The sequence below is a fragment of the Zootoca vivipara genome, chromosome 7 (assembly GCF_963506605.1).
Source record: "Zootoca vivipara chromosome 7, rZooViv1.1, whole genome shotgun sequence".
In the NCBI taxonomy this organism is placed as follows: Eukaryota; Metazoa; Chordata; class Lepidosauria; order Squamata; family Lacertidae; genus Zootoca; species Zootoca vivipara.
Genome location: NC_083282.1, coordinates 3,109,752 through 3,115,861, shown reverse-complemented (window position 1 = coordinate 3,115,861; position 6,110 = coordinate 3,109,752).

Genomic DNA, 6,110 nt, shown 5'->3' with positions numbered 1-6,110 from the left:
TCTGGACGGTTCTGCCAGGGGTGCAAGATCACCTAGCTACGGCTCTGGGCATACGCCCCACAGGGGGGCAATTTGATTTTTATGGGGGGCAATTTGAGAGTGAGTTATTAACAGTGAGTGGTCTTTTAGGCTGCCTCCACGCGAATAGGAGTTCACTTTTTGAATGATAAGAATTATATGTCACCCGGGGGGGGGGGAAGCATCAGGATTTTAGAGATGCTTTGGTGGGGCATGTCCAAAAAAGGGTTGGGAACCACTGGTTTACTGGGAAATGAGTTTCACTGTATTCAGTGAGTAAGTGGGGCTTTTGAATTGCATATTTCATATAGGCCATGTGGCACAGCAATATTGTTGACTTATGAGGAAACAAATTTGGTGAGAGCAGCAGTTTATCTGACACGCCATATAGCTTTGATCTTCTGCAACCTTCTCCTCAGGTCAGATAGATCAAGGGATGCTAGTGTGGAATCTTTTCTTCCTTTGCCTTCAATTCTTTCAAACAGTGGCAGATTTTAGCTATAACAAATGCATATGTATGTATATGTCACTTCATAGTTATTGTTTAGAATGCTCCAATCTAGCTTCATTTGAGAATAAATATCTGCAGGCACGAACTGTAGTATAATCAGCCCTTTGCAGTATATTCCTCTACAAGTACACACTTTCAATATGTGTATGGCTGTGTATACGCACGTCATGCGGAACCCGGAAGTAACCTGGAAATGTCATAAAGCCAGCACTGAAGAAACATCACTAAAAGGGGTGGGGGTGGGGCAGGGCAGGAGTGGAATGGGGGGGGGTTGCGGACTTTTTCAATGGGTTTCGATTATATGTGATTTCACCGTGTGCGGTGCCTCAGAACATGACCCCCACTTAAATGGGGGGCTGCTTGTAAATTACAAATGAGATCACAGAATCACAGGCATTTGTTTTCTGTTTTTTTAATAATAATTTTTATTAGTTTTCAATTAGAATCCAATAATAGCCTCATCATAACAATACCAATTTATAATACAATTATCAATACCAATTGTTCAAATACCAAATTATATAATTTAAATAAGGTGGCCCCCCCACCTGCTAGAATTGATGGCTTGATTACTTGCTTTATTTCTGCATTCCAAAATCTTATTAATTTCCATTGCATTCTAGTCAAAATATTAATCCCTTGTACAACAACTGCAATATTAAAAACTTCTATTTGTGTTGACACATTAAATGATTTATAAAACTACAAGTGAGGCACTCAGGCTATAGCCTGGTTCTTCCAGTGTGTGGCAATTATTCTGTCTGTGGTGTTTCTTCCTGTAAAATATTATGCCTATCTTTCCCCCGGTTGTTGCTGTTATCAAATGAAGTCTTCTCTCAAGTTCAAACCTTAAAGTTGGTTTTGTTCCACAGTTTAGGATCTCATCTCTTCTAGCTCACGCCTGTGCTTTAGTCCAGTTAGGTATGCTCTAATTAACAGGAGAACCTCTGCTTCTTAATGTTGGAGGGTTTTTGGCAGGCAAAGTGCTTTTGCACTCAGCAGGGGCGTAGCCAGGATCAAAACTAGGGGGGGGGGCAAGCCATGGTCGTTCAGGGGCGAGGCCAAGGCATGGGAGGGGAGGGGCCACAAAGTGGGAATGTGGACGGGGCTACAGGGCCAGCGGGCCTGAGGACATCGTGGCGGCAGCGGCAGCGGCCACCTTGTGCTTCTGGGGCTGGCAGCGTTGGCGGCTACCCTGCTTGGCTGGAGAGGACGGGAGGGTCGGGCAGGCGAGAGGGGGTGGCAGGGCGGGCGAGGGCAAGGCAAGGCACGGCCGCAGCCACGACGGCTCCAAGGCGTTGCTGCATATCAGCATAATATTTCAACCATGTTGTGGGTTCAAACCCCACCTTAGGAAAAAATTCTTGCATTGCAGGGGGTTGGACTAGATGACCCTTGTGGTCCCTTCCGACTACAATTCTATGATTCTATTGATATATTACCATAGCATATGCATCATTCTGCTTTCTTGAATTGTCCTACTCCTAGGCATAGCAACCAACTCCTAGAGGCCTAGGTGCCTCCCCCCCCCCCAATTACTGGTAAATACCATATTTGAAAGAGTCATCCCCCCATGTTGATGGGCTTTCTATGTGGGGCTTATCTGCCCCCCCCCAGTATTTTATTAAGGATGGAAGAGGGAGGGAAGGAAGGAAGAAATAGAGAGAGGGATAACTCATATTTGTGGGTGCCTCTGGGTGACGCTGTGATGCTGGAACTCTGCAGCAAGAGGAAGATACCGGTACGCCTGTACAGGAGCCTTGTAAGCAGCTTTCTCTCTGCTTGATTTACAGCAGGCACGTCCAACAGGTAGATTGTGATCTACCAGTAGATCACTGGATGTCTGTGGTAGATCACTGGTAGGTCACTGGCACCCCTAAAAAAAGCTCACCCAAAATTTTCCTCCTCCCTAAAAAAAGTTGAACTATGACCTGAAGCCCTAAACAAAAATGGGCCTCCCTCCCTCCTAAAAGAAGCTCAACAAGTTTGACCTAAACCCCCCAAAACAGGGCTTCCCTTCCTTAAAAAAACTCAACAGCTTTGACCTGAACCCCCCAAAAGGGGGTAGATCACTCCCAGTTTTAAACTCTGTGAGTAGATCAGAGTCTCTTGGGAGGTGGCCACCCCTGATTTACAGTATACAGATGCAGGAGGAGGGGCAGACTGGAACACCACTGCTTTTTATAAACACCACTGTGTCTGTCAAAGCTACAGCCCCCCCCTTTCTTATTCACTTCCTTTTAGCCTTGCAGAGCCACCTTAGTCAAATTGAATAATCTGCACCCTCATTAAATCGTCAATAGAACTCTTAATGCGATTCCTGAATGCTCATTAACAACTCCCACTGAAGAACAATAGGGTGAAGTGGTCAGCTATTGAATATTGCCTGGGGATATCTGCTCCATTGTCTTAACTGCTTAACTACTGGTAGCCACTTTGCTTTATTTATTTGATGTGTTTTTGTTACAGCTGTGTGTCCCCCCCCCCCAGCAAGCAGAGACTTAGCTGCTCTTGCTAAAGCAAAGTCCTTTCCACTTCAGTTTTTGGAGTTATGGTCTGTAAAATACATTAATTTTTTGCTTCTAGGGGGAGCAGTTGCCCCCTCCTGCCCCCCCTGCCTACTCCCATGACCAGTAGTGGTCTTAATTCTTGTAGTGAGATGGCTGGCAAGATCCACCTTTACTTGTATCGATGTATCAGTATACAATGTTCTGATAAGAAATAATAGACGGCGATCTATATTTGTCTTCCCCAATTTCTGCCACAATGCGTGTCTCGGAATCGTATCAAAAGCCGATTTTAGATCAATAAAAGCAACATACAGTTTTTGCTTCAAATTATGGATGTATTTGCATAGCAGAAAGTTCATCACAAAGCACTGGTCCAATGTGGATTTCCCTCTTTGGAAACCTGCCTGGGCTTCAGATATCACCTTATTTGTATCTGCCCATTCTTCCAGTCTCCCAAGGAGGAGTCTGGCATATAATTTAGAGGCTACATCTAGCAAACTAATAGGTCTATAATTAGCGGGAATTTTCTTATCACCCTTTTTATATATTGGGGCAATTATGCTCAGCTTCCACCCTTCTGGTATGCAACCTGAGCTGTTAATATATGAGAACAGTTTTGCAAAAATGGGTGGCCAGAAATCCAGTCTTATCTTATAAATCTCTGCTGGGATCATGTCTTCTCCTGGGGCTTTATTGGCTAGTTGGCTTATGATTAGCCTCTTAATCTGGTTGGGCATGACGTCTGGCCATTCTGGCAGTTCTGATAACTGAATGTGGTCAACTTGTGAGGGTGAGTTGGTTCGGGGGCCATATATTCCTGTAAAATATGTAACCCAATCCTTTCCTTGGACTGATGCTTCTAGCGAGTAGCCCAGCCCATTTGTACCTTGGGCGACCAGATGCCCAAATTTCCGTGAATACTTTTGAAGTGCTACATCTCCCAATGCTTTCCACTGTTGCTCATAATATATTTTTTTCTTGCTTGTAAGTAGTAATTTATAATCATAACGTAATTGGGCTACCTCAGCTTGTATAACAAGATTGTGCTTAGCATGTTTTAACTTCAATTTTCTGAGTTCCCTAGATAAGCTTTTTTTTTTTTACTATTCTGACACTCCTTATAAACCAGGTATGTCTTTTAAACTTTTTATTTTTTGTCATACTAGTTGTGGTCATCAATGGGCGCATTCTGTTAATTATGTTCTCATACAGACCAATTACTAATTGTTTCTAAGAACAATTCCCCCTTTAATGAAACAAATTCATGGGAATCCAGGATCTGAATCGTTTTTTCTTGGACCTGTGCATTCCATTTTCACCTCTTATTTCCAAGTATCAGATATTCCGTTTCATCCAATAATTTAGGAAAAGCAGGAGAAACGAATGATATCAGAGATAACTCAAGTGGGAAGTGGTCACTTTCAGCTCTGGGAATTATTCTAAAGCTGTCTCGGTTGCTGTAGGGGAAATGGTTGGCCGTGCCTGACCCTACAATGCTGCTGCTGCGCGGGGAATTCCGTTAAAGGAATTCTGGGGCTGGCCATGCTTTCGTCCGTACCCCCTCCAAGGGGCTAGGGCCACGGAAGAGCCCCTGGGAGCAGTTGAGGAGAGGAGAGTCTCTGAACCCCGTCTCCATTCTCTCCTCAATTTCTATTCCTCGCCCTGACTTCCGCAGGCGGGCGGATGTCAGATAGTCGTAACCAATGCCTAAGCAACCACTCACATTTTGTATTTGAAATATGGTTGTGGCCAAAATTATGCCAAAAACCTCAAACTTAAATTTCTGTGTGAAGTGTGATTTATTGGGGGGTGTTTTGGAGACCTCTACACGCAAAATCGATTTTAAATCACGGACACCTTGGTTCTGAAAATGGTGTTGCCTGTATTGGTGTGAGTGATGGGGTCCCATGGCACAAATTTCATGTGGTCCCAGTGCAAAGGAAAAGAGCTAATATCTTGTCCCTTACTATAATGTCCAAACAAGTTGTGACAGCCAAGAAGAATGATAGGTTTGTAAGGAGTCTTCAATAATTTTGCCAAGGAAATTCTGATTGTTCAGGGCCTAATGCTAGTATTAGCTTCTCTTGTAAATGGAGATCCTTTATGAAATGCATGCAGGACCATCAAGCGAATCTATACTGAGATACACCAATCACCATTTTTACTCCTGGAACTGCTCTGAATCTGACTTCAGGAAGAACGTGTTTGAACTGCACAGTGTCCTGGAATAGACACTCTGCATTCGGAAAGAAGGGAACTGAGTTCCCTCCCATTTCCCACTTTCCTGCTGTTCCAAATGACCAGTACCCTGGAGTTATGATTTGTCTTGCTGTCAGGATTCTAACTGGACTGTAACTGACCTTAGAATTCTGCAGAGCAGTTGCTGCTGTGGCCGGCTGCTCAGGTGAACGTCAGCCCAGTGGCCAGCAGCTGAGTCTTTTTGAGGCTCAGGAGCACCTAGCAAATACCTGCTCTATTCCTGGCCCGCTAGACTCTAGCTGAGGAACGCATTTCAGGTAAGTGTAGGGATTAAACATTCCTCACTATGCCATCAGGTGTGTTTCTGCTCTGTGGGAAAGGTAGCAGATAGCAGTAGCAGATAGCAAAACAGCGAAATCATGAGCAGATTCCCATCCACAACAGGTTGCTGTGGTTAGGGCCATTTTCACAGGAACAATGCAACAGTATATTCAATCAGGAGCAGTGTGCTGGAAGAAAGTATGAGTGTCGGCTTCTCTGGATCAGATGTCTATACCTAACCAGGGGGTGGGAGAGAGCAGGGGAACTCTTTCTTTTGCTGCTTCTTTCTGGCCAGGAGGGAGGATGTCCTTCAATGACTAGACATGCTTGTTATTCCCTCCCTCACTGTATGTTGTCTTCTCTTTTGTTTCCAGGATGTCTGCCAAAGTCTCCCTGGGTCCTCTATTCTCCAAACCCCCCCTGCGGGTGAGAGAAGGCTCCCTGGTGGGGAGATTGCTGAGCGTAGTTTCTTGCCTCCAGTTCTGTGGGTTCTTGATGAGTATTTTGGCCTGCATTCTGTGCATTGCAACCACAGCCAGTGTCAACTGGAG